Source organism: Paramormyrops kingsleyae, chromosome 18, assembly GCF_048594095.1.
Source record: "Paramormyrops kingsleyae isolate MSU_618 chromosome 18, PKINGS_0.4, whole genome shotgun sequence".
NCBI classification, from domain to species: domain Eukaryota; kingdom Metazoa; phylum Chordata; class Actinopteri; order Osteoglossiformes; family Mormyridae; genus Paramormyrops; species Paramormyrops kingsleyae.
In genome coordinates this window covers 28,389,982-28,402,544 of record NC_132814.1, presented here as the reverse complement: position 1 = coordinate 28,402,544, position 12,563 = coordinate 28,389,982, and the positions used below count along the sequence as shown (strand labels likewise).

At 53.5% G+C, this 12,563-nt stretch overlaps 38 non-coding genes across 38 annotated transcripts; 20 read left to right on the top strand and 18 right to left on the bottom strand.

Moving 5' to 3' along the window:
* The first annotated feature begins 56 nt into the window (after positions 1 to 56).
* On the top strand, positions 57 to 129 carry trnak-cuu (transfer RNA lysine (anticodon CUU)). The gene has a single exon. It is a non-coding gene; the product is annotated as a tRNA-Lys (tRNA).
* Positions 130 to 512: 383 nt separating this feature from the next.
* Positions 513 to 584, bottom strand: trnae-cuc (transfer RNA glutamic acid (anticodon CUC)). The gene has a single exon. It is a non-coding gene; the product is annotated as a tRNA-Glu (tRNA).
* A 188-nt stretch (positions 585 to 772) lies between these two features.
* On the top strand, positions 773 to 844 carry trnac-gca (transfer RNA cysteine (anticodon GCA)). Its single transcript has one exon. It is a non-coding gene; the product is annotated as a tRNA-Cys (tRNA).
* Positions 845 to 1,155: 311 nt separating this feature from the next.
* On the bottom strand, positions 1,156 to 1,229 carry trnan-guu (transfer RNA asparagine (anticodon GUU)). The gene has a single exon. It is a non-coding gene; the product is annotated as a tRNA-Asn (tRNA).
* Positions 1,230 to 1,344: 115 nt separating this feature from the next.
* On the top strand, positions 1,345 to 1,417 carry trnak-cuu (transfer RNA lysine (anticodon CUU)). Its single transcript has one exon. It is a non-coding gene; the product is annotated as a tRNA-Lys (tRNA).
* Positions 1,418 to 1,811: 394 nt separating this feature from the next.
* trnae-cuc (transfer RNA glutamic acid (anticodon CUC)) lies at positions 1,812 to 1,883 on the bottom strand. Its single transcript has one exon. It is a non-coding gene; the product is annotated as a tRNA-Glu (tRNA).
* Positions 1,884 to 2,071: 188 nt separating this feature from the next.
* trnac-gca (transfer RNA cysteine (anticodon GCA)) lies at positions 2,072 to 2,143 on the top strand. Its single transcript has one exon. It is a non-coding gene; the product is annotated as a tRNA-Cys (tRNA).
* Positions 2,144 to 2,454: 311 nt separating this feature from the next.
* On the bottom strand, positions 2,455 to 2,528 carry trnan-guu (transfer RNA asparagine (anticodon GUU)). Its single transcript has one exon. It is a non-coding gene; the product is annotated as a tRNA-Asn (tRNA).
* Positions 2,529 to 2,643: 115 nt separating this feature from the next.
* trnak-cuu (transfer RNA lysine (anticodon CUU)) lies at positions 2,644 to 2,716 on the top strand. The gene has a single exon. It is a non-coding gene; the product is annotated as a tRNA-Lys (tRNA).
* A 393-nt stretch (positions 2,717 to 3,109) lies between these two features.
* Positions 3,110 to 3,181, bottom strand: trnae-cuc (transfer RNA glutamic acid (anticodon CUC)). Its single transcript has one exon. It is a non-coding gene; the product is annotated as a tRNA-Glu (tRNA).
* Positions 3,182 to 3,369: 188 nt separating this feature from the next.
* trnac-gca (transfer RNA cysteine (anticodon GCA)) lies at positions 3,370 to 3,441 on the top strand. Its single transcript has one exon. It is a non-coding gene; the product is annotated as a tRNA-Cys (tRNA).
* A 311-nt stretch (positions 3,442 to 3,752) lies between these two features.
* On the bottom strand, positions 3,753 to 3,826 carry trnan-guu (transfer RNA asparagine (anticodon GUU)). Its single transcript has one exon. It is a non-coding gene; the product is annotated as a tRNA-Asn (tRNA).
* Positions 3,827 to 3,941: 115 nt separating this feature from the next.
* On the top strand, positions 3,942 to 4,014 carry trnak-cuu (transfer RNA lysine (anticodon CUU)). The gene has a single exon. It is a non-coding gene; the product is annotated as a tRNA-Lys (tRNA).
* A 383-nt stretch (positions 4,015 to 4,397) lies between these two features.
* Positions 4,398 to 4,469, bottom strand: trnae-cuc (transfer RNA glutamic acid (anticodon CUC)). The gene has a single exon. It is a non-coding gene; the product is annotated as a tRNA-Glu (tRNA).
* A 188-nt stretch (positions 4,470 to 4,657) lies between these two features.
* Positions 4,658 to 4,729, top strand: trnac-gca (transfer RNA cysteine (anticodon GCA)). Its single transcript has one exon. It is a non-coding gene; the product is annotated as a tRNA-Cys (tRNA).
* Positions 4,730 to 5,040: 311 nt separating this feature from the next.
* trnan-guu (transfer RNA asparagine (anticodon GUU)) lies at positions 5,041 to 5,114 on the bottom strand. The gene has a single exon. It is a non-coding gene; the product is annotated as a tRNA-Asn (tRNA).
* Positions 5,115 to 5,229: 115 nt separating this feature from the next.
* Positions 5,230 to 5,302, top strand: trnak-cuu (transfer RNA lysine (anticodon CUU)). Its single transcript has one exon. It is a non-coding gene; the product is annotated as a tRNA-Lys (tRNA).
* A 394-nt stretch (positions 5,303 to 5,696) lies between these two features.
* trnae-cuc (transfer RNA glutamic acid (anticodon CUC)) lies at positions 5,697 to 5,768 on the bottom strand. The gene has a single exon. It is a non-coding gene; the product is annotated as a tRNA-Glu (tRNA).
* Positions 5,769 to 5,956: 188 nt separating this feature from the next.
* trnac-gca (transfer RNA cysteine (anticodon GCA)) lies at positions 5,957 to 6,028 on the top strand. Its single transcript has one exon. It is a non-coding gene; the product is annotated as a tRNA-Cys (tRNA).
* A 311-nt stretch (positions 6,029 to 6,339) lies between these two features.
* On the bottom strand, positions 6,340 to 6,413 carry trnan-guu (transfer RNA asparagine (anticodon GUU)). Its single transcript has one exon. It is a non-coding gene; the product is annotated as a tRNA-Asn (tRNA).
* Positions 6,414 to 6,528: 115 nt separating this feature from the next.
* On the top strand, positions 6,529 to 6,601 carry trnak-cuu (transfer RNA lysine (anticodon CUU)). The gene has a single exon. It is a non-coding gene; the product is annotated as a tRNA-Lys (tRNA).
* Positions 6,602 to 6,984: 383 nt separating this feature from the next.
* On the bottom strand, positions 6,985 to 7,056 carry trnae-cuc (transfer RNA glutamic acid (anticodon CUC)). The gene has a single exon. It is a non-coding gene; the product is annotated as a tRNA-Glu (tRNA).
* A 188-nt stretch (positions 7,057 to 7,244) lies between these two features.
* trnac-gca (transfer RNA cysteine (anticodon GCA)) lies at positions 7,245 to 7,316 on the top strand. Its single transcript has one exon. It is a non-coding gene; the product is annotated as a tRNA-Cys (tRNA).
* A 311-nt stretch (positions 7,317 to 7,627) lies between these two features.
* trnan-guu (transfer RNA asparagine (anticodon GUU)) lies at positions 7,628 to 7,701 on the bottom strand. Its single transcript has one exon. It is a non-coding gene; the product is annotated as a tRNA-Asn (tRNA).
* Positions 7,702 to 7,816: 115 nt separating this feature from the next.
* Positions 7,817 to 7,889, top strand: trnak-cuu (transfer RNA lysine (anticodon CUU)). Its single transcript has one exon. It is a non-coding gene; the product is annotated as a tRNA-Lys (tRNA).
* A 394-nt stretch (positions 7,890 to 8,283) lies between these two features.
* trnae-cuc (transfer RNA glutamic acid (anticodon CUC)) lies at positions 8,284 to 8,355 on the bottom strand. Its single transcript has one exon. It is a non-coding gene; the product is annotated as a tRNA-Glu (tRNA).
* Positions 8,356 to 8,543: 188 nt separating this feature from the next.
* Positions 8,544 to 8,615, top strand: trnac-gca (transfer RNA cysteine (anticodon GCA)). The gene has a single exon. It is a non-coding gene; the product is annotated as a tRNA-Cys (tRNA).
* Positions 8,616 to 8,926: 311 nt separating this feature from the next.
* trnan-guu (transfer RNA asparagine (anticodon GUU)) lies at positions 8,927 to 9,000 on the bottom strand. The gene has a single exon. It is a non-coding gene; the product is annotated as a tRNA-Asn (tRNA).
* A 115-nt stretch (positions 9,001 to 9,115) lies between these two features.
* trnak-cuu (transfer RNA lysine (anticodon CUU)) lies at positions 9,116 to 9,188 on the top strand. Its single transcript has one exon. It is a non-coding gene; the product is annotated as a tRNA-Lys (tRNA).
* Positions 9,189 to 9,571: 383 nt separating this feature from the next.
* trnae-cuc (transfer RNA glutamic acid (anticodon CUC)) lies at positions 9,572 to 9,643 on the bottom strand. The gene has a single exon. It is a non-coding gene; the product is annotated as a tRNA-Glu (tRNA).
* A 188-nt stretch (positions 9,644 to 9,831) lies between these two features.
* trnac-gca (transfer RNA cysteine (anticodon GCA)) lies at positions 9,832 to 9,903 on the top strand. Its single transcript has one exon. It is a non-coding gene; the product is annotated as a tRNA-Cys (tRNA).
* A 311-nt stretch (positions 9,904 to 10,214) lies between these two features.
* On the bottom strand, positions 10,215 to 10,288 carry trnan-guu (transfer RNA asparagine (anticodon GUU)). Its single transcript has one exon. It is a non-coding gene; the product is annotated as a tRNA-Asn (tRNA).
* Positions 10,289 to 10,403: 115 nt separating this feature from the next.
* trnak-cuu (transfer RNA lysine (anticodon CUU)) lies at positions 10,404 to 10,476 on the top strand. The gene has a single exon. It is a non-coding gene; the product is annotated as a tRNA-Lys (tRNA).
* A 656-nt stretch (positions 10,477 to 11,132) lies between these two features.
* trnac-gca (transfer RNA cysteine (anticodon GCA)) lies at positions 11,133 to 11,204 on the top strand. The gene has a single exon. It is a non-coding gene; the product is annotated as a tRNA-Cys (tRNA).
* A 311-nt stretch (positions 11,205 to 11,515) lies between these two features.
* Positions 11,516 to 11,589, bottom strand: trnan-guu (transfer RNA asparagine (anticodon GUU)). Its single transcript has one exon. It is a non-coding gene; the product is annotated as a tRNA-Asn (tRNA).
* Positions 11,590 to 11,704: 115 nt separating this feature from the next.
* On the top strand, positions 11,705 to 11,777 carry trnak-cuu (transfer RNA lysine (anticodon CUU)). Its single transcript has one exon. It is a non-coding gene; the product is annotated as a tRNA-Lys (tRNA).
* A 393-nt stretch (positions 11,778 to 12,170) lies between these two features.
* trnae-cuc (transfer RNA glutamic acid (anticodon CUC)) lies at positions 12,171 to 12,242 on the bottom strand. The gene has a single exon. It is a non-coding gene; the product is annotated as a tRNA-Glu (tRNA).
* A 188-nt stretch (positions 12,243 to 12,430) lies between these two features.
* Positions 12,431 to 12,502, top strand: trnac-gca (transfer RNA cysteine (anticodon GCA)). Its single transcript has one exon. It is a non-coding gene; the product is annotated as a tRNA-Cys (tRNA).
* The last annotated feature ends 61 nt before the right edge of the window (positions 12,503 to 12,563 follow it).

Genomic DNA, 12,563 nt, shown 5'->3' with positions numbered 1-12,563 from the left:
AAAAGCGGCGGATCCGAAAGTAGCCGGTCCGGGGGTCAGTCTTTTGTTGTGTTGTGGCCCGGCTAGCTCAGTCGGTAGAGCATGAGACTCTTAATCTCAGGGTCGTGGGTTCGAGCCCCACGTTGGGCGTGGTCTTTTTGACGCATAGAAGCCCACCACCCTCCCAGACGTGAACGTGATGAGTCGTGCCGTCAATGAAAGATGATCGTGACTCACTCTGCCTTCTTGTGACAGGCCAGACAGGACCCTGTGAATGCGCTGTGTTCTCCCATGCAAGTGGATGTCAGTGGTCCGTGCTGTCGTGCAGCTCTCTTGAAAATGCCCTGTTGCTCATTTGAGTGGCCGGTGAGTGAAAAACCAAAGAGTGAGAAGCAAGCTGAGGGCACAACCACACTGGGAATGCTGCGAGGACCTCGTCCAGGTCCCAGAGGTCAGAAGCTAACAAAATGGCTCACAATGGGAGGTGCAGGAAAACACACAAAAAAAAGAAGGACCCAAGAAGACCCCTGGAATTCCCTGACCGGGAATCGAACCCGGGCCGTGGCGGTGAGAGCGCCAAATCCTGACCACTAGACCACCAGGGACCCCACATGACATGGTGTTGCTCTCTGTCATACAGAAATACTCACAAGTGCCCCTTCAGGTCAGACCTGGCTTGGCCGTCAGTCCACTTCTTATTTTCGCCTAAGAGCTGGATGCTGCATAAAGAGTAGCCGCAGAGCGTGTATCAAAGTAGCTTGTGCTTCCACCTCATCTCCATTTCTTTGCCTGTGGCGGTATAGCTCAGTGGTAGAGCATTTGACTGCAGATCAAGAGGTCCTAGGTTCAAATCCTGGTGCCCCCTGAGTTGTTTCCACCGCGTGCCATCTAGGCTGTGCTTCTTGCCGTCGATACGGCATTCCTTGCTGGTCTCCGTTGTTTAACGTGAGTGCTGGCAATGTGAAAGGGCGCGACGGTCTCGGACCATGAGCAGCTATCTGAGTTGTGCCAGAGGCTCTTTCCACCATGGGTTTCTCCTGCCGTGTACACCGGAAGCAAACTTCTTTGTTATTTCCTTCCGAGATCATCCAAGCTCATCTTGTGCTATTGTTACGAGAGTAAAAGGAGACTCATGGAGAGATCGTCTGCTCCAAATCAGAGAGGAAAAGGAGAGCACGTCCCCGGGTGGGCTTGAACCACCAACCTCTCGGTTAACAGCCGAGCGCGCTAACCAATTGCGCCACAGAGACAGCGAAGGCAACGGTACAGCTGTGCTTTATGGGGTTTGGAGTCAGAAGGCCCTTCTCAGAAAAGCGGCGGATCCGAAAGTAGCCGGTCCGGGGGTCAGTGTTTTGTTGTGTCGTGGCCCGGCTAGCTCAGTCGGTAGAGCATGAGACTCTTAATCTCAGGGTCGTGGGTTCGAGCCCCACGTTGGGCGTGGTCTTTTTGACGCATAGAAGCCCACCACCCTCCCAGACGTGAACGTGATGAGTCGTGCCGTCAATGAAAGATGATCGTGACTCACTCTGCCTTCTCGTGACAGGCCAGACAGGACCCTTCGTCTGCGTGGTGAATGCGCTGTGTTCTCCCATGCAAGTGGATGTCAGTGGTCCGTGCTGTCGTGCAGCTCTCTTGAAAATGCCCTGTTGCTCATTTGAGTGGCCGGTGAGTGAAAAACCAAAGAGTGAGAAGCAAGCTGAGGGCACAACCACACTGGGAATGCTGCGAGGACCTCGTCCAGGTCCCAGAGGTCAGAAGCTAACAAAATGGCTCACAATGGGAGGTGCAGGAAAACACACAAAAAAAAGAAGGACCCAAGAAGACCCCTGGAATTCCCTGACCGGGAATCGAACCCGGGCCGTGGCGGTGAGAGCGCCAAATCCTGACCACTAGACCACCAGGGACCCCACATGACATGGTGTTGCTCTCTGTCATACAGAAATACTCACAAGTGCCCCTTCAGGTCAGACCTGGCTTGGCCGTCAGTCCACTTCTTATTTTCGCCTAAGAGCTGGATGCTGCATAAAGAGTAGCCGCAGAGCGTGTATCAAAGTAGCTTGTGCTTCCACCTCATCTCCATTTCTTTGCCTGTGGCGGTATAGCTCAGTGGTAGAGCATTTGACTGCAGATCAAGAGGTCCTAGGTTCAAATCCTGGTGCCCCCTGAGTTGTTTCCACCGCGTGCCATCTAGGCTGTGCTTCTTGCCGTCGATACGGCATTCCTTGCTGGTCTCCGTTGTTTAACGTGAGTGCTGGCAATGTGAAAGGGCGCGACGGTCTCGGACCATGAGCAGCTATCTGAGTTGTGCCAGAGGCTCTTTCCACCATGGGTTTCTCCTGCCGTGTACACCGGAAGCAAACTTCTTTGTTATTTCCTTCCGAGATCATCCAAGCTCATCTTGTGCTATTGTTACGAGAGTAAAAGGAGACTCATGGAGAGATCGTCTGCTCCAAATCAGAGAGGAAAAGGAGAGCACGTCCCCGGGTGGGCTTGAACCACCAACCTCTCGGTTAACAGCCGAGCGCGCTAACCAATTGCGCCACAGAGACAGCGAAGGCAACGGTACAGCTGTGCTTTATGGGGTTTGGAGTCAGAAGGCCCTTCTCAGAAAAGCGGCGGATCCGAAAGTAGCCGGTCCGGGGGTCAGTCTTTTGTTGTGTCGTGGCCCGGCTAGCTCAGTCGGTAGAGCATGAGACTCTTAATCTCAGGGTCGTGGGTTCGAGCCCCACGTTGGGCGTGGTCTTTTTGACGCATAGAAGTCCACCACCCTCCCAGACGTGAACGTGATGAGTCGTGCCGTCAATGAAAGATGATCGTGACTCACTCTGCCTTCTCGTGACAGGCCAGACAGGACCCTTCGTCTGCGTGGTGAATGCGCTGTGTTCTCCCATGCAAGTGGATGTCAGTGGTCCGTGCTGTCGTGCAGCTCTCTTGAAAATGCCCTGTTGCTCATTTGAGTGGCCGGTGAGTGAAAAACCAAAGAGTGAGAAGCAAGCTGAGGGCACAACCACACTGGGAATGCTGCGAGGACCTCGTCCAGGTCCCAGAGGTCAGAAGCTAACAAAAAGGCTCACAATGGGAGGTGCAGGAAAACACACAAAAAAAGAAGGACCCAAGAAGACCCCTGGAATTCCCTGACCGGGAATCGAACCCGGGCCGTGGCGGTGAGAGCGCCAAATCCTGACCACTAGACCACCAGGGACCCCACGTGACATGGTGTTGCTCTCTGTCATACAGAAATACTCACAAGTGCCCCTTCAGGTCAGACCTGGCTTGGCCGTCAGTCCACTTCTTATTTTCGCCTAAGAGCTGGATGCTGCATAAAGAGTAGCCGCAGAGCGTGTATAAAAGTAGCTTGTGCTTCCACCTCATCTCCATTTCTTTGCCTGTGGGGGTATAGCTCAGTGGTAGAGCATTTGACTGCAGATCAAGAGGTCCTAGGTTCAAATCCTGGTGCCCCCTGAGTTGTTTCCACCGCGTGCCATCTAGGCTGTGCTTCTTGCCGTCGATACGGCATTCCTTGCTGGTCTCCGTTGTTTAACGTGAGTGCTGGCAATGTGAAAGGGCGCGACGGTCTCGGACCATGAGCAGCTATCTGAGTTGTGCCAGAGGCTCTTTCCACCATGGGTTTCTCCTGCCGTGTACACCGGAAGCAAACTTCTTTGTTATTTCCTTCCGAGATCATCCGAGCTCATCTTGTGCTATTGTTACGAGAGTAAAAGGAGACTCATGGAGAGATCGTCTGCTCCAAATCAGAGAGGAAAAGGAGAGCGCATCCCCGGGTGGGCTTGAACCACCAACCTCTCAGTTAACAGCCGAGCACACTAACCAATTGCGCCACAGAGACAGCGAAGGCAACGGTACAGCTGTGCTTTATGGGGTTTGGAGTCAGAAGGCCCTTCTCAGAAAAGCGGCGGATCCGAAAGTAGCCGGTCCGGGGGTCAGTCTTTTGTTGTGTCGTGGCCCGGCTAGCTCAGTCGGTAGAGCATGAGACTCTTAATCTCAGGGTCGTGGGTTCGAGCCCCACGTTGGGCGTGGTCTTTTTGACGCATAGAAGTCCACCACCCTCCCAGACGTGAACGTGATGAGTCGTGCCGTCAATGAAAGATGATCGTGACTCACTCTGCCTTCTCGTGACAGGCCAGACAGGACCCTGTGAATGCGCTGTGTTCTCCCATGCAAGTGGATGTCAGTGGTCCGTGCTGTCGTGCAGCTCTCTTGAAAATGCCCTGTTGCTCATTTGAGTGGCCGGTGAGTGAAAAACCAAAGAGTGAGAAGCAAGCTGAGGGCACAACCACACTGGGAATGCTGCGAGGACCTCGTCCAGGTCCCAGAGGTCAGAAGCTAACAAAAAGGCTCACAATGGGAGGTGCAGGAAAACACACAAAAAAAAGAAGGACCCAAGAAGACCCCTGGAATTCCCTGACCGGGAATCGAACCCGGGCCGTGGGGGTGAGAGCGCCAAATCCTGACCACTAGACCACCAGGGACCCCACGTGACATGGTGTTGCTCTCTGTCATACAGAAATACTCACAAGTGCCCCTTCAGGTCAGACCTGGCTTGGCCGTCAGTCCACTTCTTATTTTCGCCTAAGAGCTGGATGCTGCATAAAGAGTAGCCGCAGAGCGTGTATAAAAGTAGCTTGTGCTTCCACCTCATCTCCATTTCTTTGCCTGTGGGGGTATAGCTCAGTGGTAGAGCATTTGACTGCAGATCAAGAGGTCCTAGGTTCAAATCCTGGTGCCCCCTGAGTTGTTTCCACCGCGTGCCATCTAGGCTGTGCTTCTTGCCGTCGATACGGCATTCCTTGCTGGTCTCCATTGTTTAACGTGAGTGCTGGCAATGTGAAAGGGCGCGACGGTCTCGGACCATGAGCAGCTATCTGAGTTGTGCCAGAGGCTCTTTCCACCATGGGTTTCTCCTGCCGTGTACACGGGAAGCAAACTTCTTTGTTATTTCCTTCCGAGATCATCCGAGCTCATCTTGTGCTATTGTTACGAGAGTAAAAGGAGACTCATGGAGAGATCGTCTGCTCCAAATCAGAGAGGAAAAGGAGAGCGCATCCCCGGGTGGGCTTGAACCACCAACCTCTCGGTTAACAGCCGAGCACACTAACCAATTGCACCACAGAGACAGCGAAGGCAACGGTACAGCTGTGCTTTATGGGGTTTGGAGTCAGAAGGCCCTTCTCAGAAAAGCGGCGGATCCGAAAGTAGCCGGTCCGGGGGTCAGTCTTTTGTTGTGTCGTGGCCCGGCTAGCTCAGTCGGTAGAGCATGAGACTCTTAATCTCAGGGTCGTGGGTTCGAGCCCCACGTTGGGCGTGGTCTTTTTGACGCATAGAAGCCCACCACCCTCCCAGACGTGAACGTGATGAGTCGTGCCGTCAATGAAAGATGATCGTGACTCACTCTGCCTTCTCGTGACAGGCCAGACAGGACCCTTCGTCTGCGTGGTGAATGCGCTGTGTTCTCCCATGCAAGTGGATGTCAGTGGTCCGTGCTGTCGTGCAGCTCTCTTGAAAATGCCCTGTTGCTCATTTGAGTGGCCGGTGAGTGAAAAACCAAAGAGTGAGAAGCAAGCTGAGGGCACAACCACACTGGGAATGCTGCGAGGACCTCGTCCAGGTCCCAGAGGTCAGAAGCTAACAAAATGGCTCACAATGGGAGGTGCAGGAAAACACACAAAAAAAAGAAGGACCCAAGAAGACCCCTGGAATTCCCTGACCGGGAATCGAACCCGGGCCGTGGCGGTGAGAGCACCAAATCCTGACCACTAGACCACCAGGGACCCCACATGACATGGTGTTGCTCTCTGTCATACAGAAATACTCACAAGTGCCCCTTCAGGTCAGACCTGGCTTGGCCGTCAGTCCACTTCTTATTTTCGCCTAAGAGCTGGATGCTGCATAAAGAGTAGCCGCAGAGCGTGTATAAAAGTAGCTTGTGCTTCCACCTCATCTCCATTTCTTTGCCTGTGGGGGTATAGCTCAGTGGTAGAGCATTTGACTGCAGATCAAGAGGTCCTAGGTTCAAATCCTGGTGCCCCCTGAGTTGTTTCCACCGCGTGCCATCTAGGCTGTGCTTCTTGCCGTCGATACGGCATTCCTTGCTGGTCTCCGTTGTTTAACGTGAGTGCTGGCAATGTGAAAGGGCGCGACGGTCTCGGACCATGAGCAGCTATCTGAGTTGTGCCAGAGGCTCTTTCCACCATGGGTTTCTCCTGCCGTGTACACCGGAAGCAAACTTCTTTGTTATTTCCTTCCGAGATCATCCGAGCTCATCTTGTGCTATTGTTACGAGAGTAAAAGGAGACTCATGGAGAGATCGTCTGCTCCAAATCAGAGAGGAAAAGGAGAGCGCATCCCCGGGTGGGCTTGAACCACCAACCTCTCAGTTAACAGCCGAGCACACTAACCAATTGCGCCACAGAGACAGCGAAGGCAACGGTACAGCTGTGCTTTATGGGGTTTGGAGTCAGAAGGCCCTTCTCAGAAAAGCGGCGGATCCGAAAGTAGCCGGTCCGGGGGTCAGTCTTTTGTTGTGTCGTGGCCCGGCTAGCTCAGTCGGTAGAGCATGAGACTCTTAATCTCAGGGTCGTGGGTTCGAGCCCCACGTTGGGCGTGGTCTTTTTGACGCATAGAAGTCCACCACCCTCCCAGACGTGAACGTGATGAGTCGTGCCGTCAATGAAAGATGATCGTGACTCACTCTGCCTTCTCGTGACAGGCCAGACAGGACCCTGTGAATGCGCTGTGTTCTCCCATGCAAGTGGATGTCAGTGGTCCGTGCTGTCGTGCAGCTCTCTTGAAAATGCCCTGTTGCTCATTTGAGTGGCCGGTGAGTGAAAAACCAAAGAGTGAGAAGCAAGCTGAGGGCACAACCACACTGGGAATGCTGCGAGGACCTCGTCCAGGTCCCAGAGGTCAGAAGCTAACAAAAAGGCTCACAATGGGAGGTGCAGGAAAACACACAAAAAAAAGAAGGACCCAAGAAGACCCCTGGAATTCCCTGACCGGGAATCGAACCCGGGCCGTGGGGGTGAGAGCGCCAAATCCTGACCACTAGACCACCAGGGACCCCACGTGACATGGTGTTGCTCTCTGTCATACAGAAATACTCACAAGTGCCCCTTCAGGTCAGACCTGGCTTGGCCGTCAGTCCACTTCTTATTTTCGCCTAAGAGCTGGATGCTGCATAAAGAGTAGCCGCAGAGCGTGTATAAAAGTAGCTTGTGCTTCCACCTCATCTCCATTTCTTTGCCTGTGGGGATATAGCTCAGTGGTAGAGCATTTGACTGCAGATCAAGAGGTCCTAGGTTCAAATCCTGGTGCCCCCTGAGTTGTTTCCACCGCGTGCCATCTAGGCTGTGCTTCTTGCCGTCGATACGGCATTCCTTGCTGGTCTCCATTGTTTAACGTGAGTGCTGGCAATGTGAAAGGGCGCGACGGTCTCGGACCATGAGCAGCTATCTGAGTTGTGCCAGAGGCTCTTTCCACCATGGGTTTCTCCTGCCGTGTACACGGGAAGCAAACTTCTTTGTTATTTCCTTCCGAGATCATCCGAGCTCATCTTGTGCTATTGTTACGAGAGTAAAAGGAGACTCATGGAGAGATCGTCTGCTCCAAATCAGAGAGGAAAAGGAGAGCGCATCCCCGGGTGGGCTTGAACCACCAACCTCTCGGTTAACAGCCGAGCACACTAACCAATTGCACCACAGAGACAGCGAAGGCAACGGTACAGCTGTGCTTTATGGGGTTTGGAGTCAGAAGGCCCTTCTCAGAAAAGCGGCGGATCCGAAAGTAGCCGGTCCGGGGGTCAGTCTTTTGTTGTGTCGTGGCCCGGCTAGCTCAGTCGGTAGAGCATGAGACTCTTAATCTCAGGGTCGTGGGTTCGAGCCCCACGTTGGGTGTGGTCTTTTTGACGCATAGAAGCCCACCACCCTCCCAGACGTGAACGTGATGAGTCGTGCCGTCAATGAAAGATGATCGTGACTCACTCTGCCTTCTCGTGACAGGCCAGACAGGACCCTTCGTCTGCGTGGTGAATGCGCTGTGTTCTCCCATGCAAGTGGATGTCAGTGGTCCGTGCTGTCGTGCAGCTCTCTTGAAAATGCCCTGTTGCTCATTTGAGTGGCCGGTGAGTGAAAAACCAAAGAGTGAGAAGCAAGCTGAGGGCACAACCACACTGGGAATGCTGCGAGGACCTCGTCCAGGTCCCAGAGGTCAGAAGCTAACAAAATGGCTCACAATGGGAGGTGCAGGAAAACACACAAAAAAAAGAAGGACCCAAGAAGACCCCTGGAATTCCCTGACCGGGAATCGAACCCGGGCCGTGGCGGTGAGAGCACCAAATCCTGACCACTAGACCACCAGGGACCCCACATGACATGGTGTTGCTCTCTGTCATACAGAAATACTCACAAGTGCCCCTTCAGGTCAGACCTGGCTTGGCCGTCAGTCCACTTCTTATTTTCGCCTAAGAGCTGGATGCTGCATAAAGAGTAGCCGCAGAGCGTGTATAAAAGTAGCTTGTGCTTCCACCTCATCTCCATTTCTTTGCCTGTGGGGGTATAGCTCAGTGGTAGAGCATTTGACTGCAGATCAAGAGGTCCTAGGTTCAAATCCTGGTGCCCCCTGAGTTGTTTCCACCGCGTGCCATCTAGGCTGTGCTTCTTGCCGTCGATACGGCATTCCTTGCTGGTCTCCGTTGTTTAACGTGAGTGCTGGCAATGTGAAAGGGCGCGACGGTCTCGGACCATGAGCAGCTATCTGAGTTGTGCCAGAGGCTCTTTCCACCATGGGTTTCTCCTGCCGTGTACACCGGAAGCAAACTTCTTTGTTATTTCCTTCCGAGATCATCCGAGCTCATCTTGTGCTATTGTTACGAGAGTAAAAGGAGACTCATGGAGAGATCGTCTGCTCCAAATCAGAGAGGAAAAGGAGAGCGCATCCCCGGGTGGGCTTGAACCACCAACCTCTCAGTTAACAGCCGAGCACACTAACCAATTGCGCCACAGAGACAGCGAAGGCAACGGTACAGCTGTGCTTTATGGGGTTTGGAGTCAGAAGGCCCTTCTCAGAAAAGCGGCGGATCCGAAAGTAGCCGGTCCGGGGGTCAGTCTTTTGTTGTGTCGTGGCCCGGCTAGCTCAGTCGGTAAAGCATGAGACTCTTAATCTCAGGGTCGTGGGTTCGAGCCCCACGTTGGGCGTGGTCTTTTTGACGCATAGAAGTCCACCACCCTCCCAGACGTGAACGTGATGAGTCGTGCCGTCAATGAAAGATGATCGTGACTCACTCTGCCTTCTCGTGACAGGCCAGACAGGACCCTGTGAATGCGCTGTGTTCTCCCATGCAAGTGGATGTCAGTGGTCCGTGCTGTCGTGCAGCTCTCTTGAAAATGCCCTGTTGCTCATTTGAGTGGCCGGTGAGTGAAAAACCAAAGAGTGAGAAGCAAGCTGAGGGCACAACCACACTGGGAATGCTGCGAGGACCTCGTCCAGGTCCCAGAGGTCAGAAGCTAACAAAAAGGCTCACAATGGGAGGTGCAGGAAAACACACAAAAAAAAGAAGGACCCAAGAAGACCCCTGGAATTCCCTGACCGGGAATCGAACCCGGGCCGTGGGGGTGAGAGCGCCAAATCCTGACCACTAGACCACCAGGGACCCCACGTGACATGGTGTTGCTCTCTGTCATACAGAAATACTCACAAGTGCCCCTTCAGGTCAGACCTGGCTTGGCCGTCAGTCCACTTCTTATTTTCGCCTAAGAGCTGGATGCTGCATAAAGAGTAGCCGCAGAGCGTGTATAAAAGTAGCTTGTGCTTCCACCTCATCTCCATTTCTTTGCCTGTGGGGGTATAGCTCAGTGGTAGAGCATTTGACTGCAGATCAAGAGGTCCTAGGTTCAAATCCTGGTGCCCCCTGAGTTGTTTCCACCGCGTGCCATCTAGGCTGTGCTTCTTGCCGTCGATACGGCATTCCTTGCTGGTCTCCATTGTTTAACGTGAGTGCTGGCAATGTGAAAGGGCGCGACGGTCTCGGACCATGAGCAGCTATCTGAGTTGTGCCAGAGGCTCTTTCCACCATGGGTTTCTCCTGCCGTGTACACCGGAAGCAAACTTCTTTGTTATTTCCTTCCGAGATCATCCGAGCTCATCTTGTGCTATTGTTACGAGAGTAAAAGGAGACTCATGGAGAGATCGTCTGCTCCAAATCAGAGAGGAAAAGGAGAGCGCATCCCCAGGTGGGCTTGAACCACCAACCTCTCGGTTAACAGCCGAGCACGCTAACCAATTGCGCCACAGAGACAGCGAAGGCAACGGTACAGCTGTGCTTTATGGGGTTTGGAGTCAGAAGGCCCTTCTCAGAAAAGCGGCGGATCCGAAAGTAGCCGGTCCGGGGGTCAGTCTTTTGTTGTGTCGTGGCCCGGCTAGCTCAGTCGGTAGAGCATGAGACTCTTAATCTCAGGGTCGTGGGTTCGAGCCCCACGTTGGGCGTGGTCTTTTTGACGCATAGAAGCCCACCACCCTCCCAGACGTGAACGTGATGAGTCGTGCCGTCAATGAAAGATGATCGTGACTCACTCTGCCTTCTCGTGACAGGCCAGACAGGACCCTTCGTCTGTGTGGTGAATGCGCTGTGTTCTCCCATGCAAGTGGATGTCAGTGGTTCGTGCTGTCGTGCAGCTCTCTTGAAAATGCCCTGTTGCTCATTTGAGTGGCCGGTGAGTGAAAAACCAAAGAGTGAGAAGCAAGCTGAGGGCACAACCACACTGGGAATGCTGCGAGGACCTCGTCCAGGTCCCAGAGGTCAGAAGCTAACAAAAAGTCTCACAATGGGAGGTGCAGGAAAACACACAAAAAAAAGAAGGACCCAAGAAGACCCCTGGAATTCCCTGACCGGGAATCGAACCCGGGCCGTGGCGGTGAGAGATTGCCAAATCCTGACCACTAGACCACCAGGGACCCCACATGACATGGTGTTGCTCTCTGTCATACAGAAATACTCACAAGTGCCCCTTCAGGTCAGACCTGGCTTGGCCGTCAGTCCACTTCTTATTTTCGCCTAAGAGCTGGATGCTGCATAAAGAGTAGCCGCAGAGCGTGTATCAAAGTAGCTTGTGCTTCCACCTCATCTCCATTTCTTTGCCTGTGGGGGTATAGCTCAGTGGTAGAGCATTTGACTGCAGATCAAGAGGTCCTAGGTTCAAATCCTGGTGCCCCCTGAGTTGTTTCCACCGCGTGCCATCTAGGCTGTGCTTCTTGCCGTCGATACGGCATTCCTTGCTGGTCTCCGTTGTTTAACGTGAGTGCTGGCAATGTGAAAGGGCGCGACGGTCTCGGACCATGAGCAGCTATCTGAGTTGTGCCAGAGGCTCTTTCCACCATGGGTTTCTCCTGCCGTGTACACCGGAAGCAAACTTCTTTGTTATTTCCTTCCGAGATCATCCGAGCTCATCTTGTGCTATTGTTACGAGAGTAAAAGGAGACTCATGGAGAGATCGTCTGCTCCAAATCAGAGAGGAAAAGGAGAGCGCATCCCCGGGTGGGCTTGAACCACCAACCTCTCGGTTAACAGCCGAGCACGCTAACCAATTGCGCCACAGAGACAGCGAAGGCAACGGTACAGCTGTGCTTTATGGGGTTTGGAGTCAGAAGGCCCTTCTCAGAAAAGCGGCGGATCCGAAAGTAGCCGGTCCGGGGGTCAGTCTTTTGTTGTGTCGTGGCCCGGCTAGCTCAGTCGGTAGAGCATGAGACTCTTAATCTCAGGGTCGTGGGTTCGAGCCCCACGTTGGGCGTGGTCTTTTTGACGCATAGAAGCCCACCACCCTCCCAGACGTGAACGTGATGAGTCGTGCCGTCAATGAAAGATGATCGTGACTCACTCTGCCTTCTCGTGACAGGCCAGACAGGACCCTTCGTCTGCGTGGTGAATGCGCTGTGTTCTCCCATGCAAGTGGATGTCAGTGGTCCGTGCTGTCGTGCAGCTCTCTTGAAAATGCCCTGTTGCTCATTTGAGTGGCCGGTGAGTGAAAAACCAAAGAGTGAGAAGCAAGCTGAGGGCACAACCACACTGGGAATGCTGCGAGGACCTCGTCCAGGTCCCAGAGGTCAGAAGCTAACAAAAAGGCTCACAATGGGAGGTGCAGGAAAACACACAAAAAAAGAAGGACCCAAGAAGACCCCTGGAATTCCCTGACCGGGAATCGAACCCGGGCCGTGGCGGTGAGAGCGCCAAATCCTGACCACTAGACCACCAGGGACCCCACGTGACATGGTGTTGCTCTCTGTCATACAGAAATACTCACAAGTGCCCCTTCAGGTCAGACCTGGCTTGGCCGTCAGTCCACTTCTTATTTTCGCCTAAGAGCTGGATGCTGCATAAAGAGTAGCCGCAGAGCGTGTATAAAAGTAGCTTGTGCTTCCACCTCATCTCCATTTCTTTGCCTGTGGGGGTATAGCTCAGTGGTAGAGCATTTGACTGCAGATCAAGAGGTCCTAGGTTCAAATCCTGGTGCCCCCTGAGTTGTTTCCACCGCGTGCCATCTAGGCTGTGCTTCTTGCCGTCGATACGGCATTCCTTG